The sequence below is a fragment of the Melanerpes formicivorus genome, unplaced genomic scaffold, assembly GCF_026170545.1.
Source record: "Melanerpes formicivorus ecotype bairdi unplaced genomic scaffold, bMelFor1.0.p_v2 SCAF_557, whole genome shotgun sequence".
Classification (NCBI taxonomy): domain Eukaryota; kingdom Metazoa; phylum Chordata; class Aves; order Piciformes; family Picidae; genus Melanerpes; species Melanerpes formicivorus.
In genome coordinates this window covers 102,347-105,000 of record NW_027142909.1, presented here as the reverse complement: position 1 = coordinate 105,000, position 2,654 = coordinate 102,347, and positions in this window count along the sequence as shown.

Genomic DNA, 2,654 nt, shown 5'->3' with positions numbered 1-2,654 from the left:
CGCGCGGCGCCGCTTTTAGCCCCTTTTAACTTTCGCGACGCCGCCGCCTCGCTCTCGGCTCGGCCAACCCCCGCCACACGCAGCTGCTCGCGGCCGGCACCCGCGGGTACCCGGAACCGAGGACGACACCGGCGCCTCACGCGTTTTAGGACACCTGAAAACTCACGGGGCCACGCAGCAGTCACAAAGCCGGTTGCGGTAGACCGGTCCCCGAACCCTGCCCCAGCGCCGGGGGGGAGGTGGAAAGGGGAGGATGCGGCAAGGCACGCGCCGGGCCGCTAACGCCACGGCTCCCCCCCGCTCGAGCCGCTCGGGGCTGGGGGAACGAGGACGACACCTCACACGCGACGGGAAGCGAAGTGGAAAGGAAGACCGCCCTTGCCCTGCCGGCCGGGGGCCCTTTCCGACGCGACCCGAAAGGCCTCATCGATCAACAAGGACAGAAGGAAAGGAAGCCAGCGGAGGCCCCACGGCCTCGCTCTTCTGGGACAGACACAGCCACGCGCACCCGCCACCGCCCTCGGGAGCAGCCAGCAGGCACGGGGCTCGGCGTGCGGGCAACACGCCGGAGGAGCAAACGGGGCGCCCTCCAGAGATGGGGGGGGGGGGGCAAGCTGCACCGGGCCGCACCGGCTCACAGGGCACCTCTGCCTCCCCGAAATGTGGGCTTGCATTTTCCCTCAAGCTGCACCGAGTTACATCTCCATCACGGGGCGCCCCTCTGGAGCCAGGAGGAAGCCGTGCTGGGGCACCGGCTTGCCCTCCTCCCCCCATGCCGGGCTCCATAGCATACGAGTGGCCAGTCACCGCCGCTGGCTTTTCCCTTAGATGCCGTGCCCCCGCGGGCTGCGGCTTTGGCCATGGGGGGGAACCCCCGTGAAGAGGGTCCAGTGCTGGGAACTCTCTCTGCCCCTTACCGGGCTCTCTCTCGCCGTGCCTGGACGGGCTTGCTTTCCATTCTTGGTGGGACCGACGCCGGCACCACGTCTCCCCGGCTTTCTCTGCCCCCGTGCCCCACCGGGCAAACTTCGCTTCGGGGGTTCCACACTTCGGCAGTGGCCGGCGCCAGCCACTCGTCAACTTTTTTTCTTTTCCCCGCTTTCGTTGCCGAGCCCGGGCTGGGCTCCGGCTCACGGACGAGCGAAACCCATCCAACACCGCTGAGGGTGCGCCAGCGGCCGCTCCAAACCGCCGCGCCTTTGTTCGGCCCCGCGGGTCCCCTCTCTGACCCGGGCGAAAGCCACCGAGAAGCCAGACGGACCCCTGCCCAGCCGCCTGGCGGGTGGCTTGGAGCAGCCGCTCGGCAGCGCTGCCCTGGGAGTGCTCGGCGTCACTCGTTCCCTCATATACGGAACTGGAGGGCCGTCAGCTCCGCGAGCGCACAACCAGCCGACCTCCGCCCAGCGGCAGGTCGCAGAAATCACGCCGGCTTGTACGATGACGTAGGCGGAGGCAGAGCGCAACAGCGACCCCTTGGCGACAAGCGCGATCTCCGCGGAGAGCACGTCTACTCGCCGAGGGAGAGCACGTCTACTCGCCGAGGGAGAGCACGTCTACTCGCCGAGGGAGAGCACGTCTACTCGCCCAGGGAGAGCACGTCTACTCGCCCAGGGAGAGCACGTCTACTCGCCCAGGGAGAGCACGTCTACTCGCCCAGGGAGAGCACGTCTACTCGCCCAGGGAGAGCACGTCTACTCGCCCAGGGAGAGCACGTCTACTCGCCCAGGGAGAGCACGTCTACTCGCCCAGGGAGAGCACGTCTACTCGCCCAGGGAGAGCACGTCTACTCGCCGAGGGAGAGCACGTCTACTCGCCGAGGGAGAGCACGTCTACTCGCCCAGGGAGAGCACGTCTACTCGCCCAGGGAGAGCACGTCTACTCGCCGAGGGAGAGCACGTCTACTCGCCGAGGGAGAGCACGTCTACTCGCCGAGGGAGAGCACGTCTACTCGCCGAGGGAGAGCACGTCTACTCGCCGAGGGAGAGCACGTCTACTCGCCGAGGGAGAGCACGTCTACTCGCCCAGGGAGAGCACGTCTACTCGCCCAGGGAGAGCACGTCTACTCGCCCAGGGAGAGCACGTCTACTCGCCCAGGGAGAGCACGTATACTCGCCCAGGGAGAGCACGTCTACTCGCCCAGGGAGAGCACGTCTACTCGCCCAGGGAGAGCACGTCTACTCGCCGAGGGAGAGCACGTCTACTCGCCGAGGGAGAGCACGTCTACTCGCCGAGGGAGAGCACGTCTACTCGCCCAGGGAGAGCACGTCTACTCGCCCAGGGAGAGCACGTCTACTCGCCGAGGGAGAGCACGTCTACTCGCCGAGGGAGAGCACGTCTACTCGCCGAGGGAGAGCACGTCTACTCGCCCAGGGAGAGCCCCGGCACGGGGGAGGCCCAAAGACTGGCGGCAGCCGCTTCGCTGAACGTCACCCGGCCGGCGACCGGGGCCGTCCCGGGGCCGTCCCGGGATGCCGGCATCCGGCACGGGGTCCCGGCCGCGGCCGGAGCGGCTCGAATCCCCGCGGTCCCGGCAGCAGCCGGAGCCGCTCGCCGTTCGGGCTCCCGGCACCCTACGGATCCGGCGACTCGTTCGCCGGCGGCGGGGGGAGGCAGTGAAGGAGGTGCGGGCAGAAGCGGCAGCGGAGGCGGAGGGG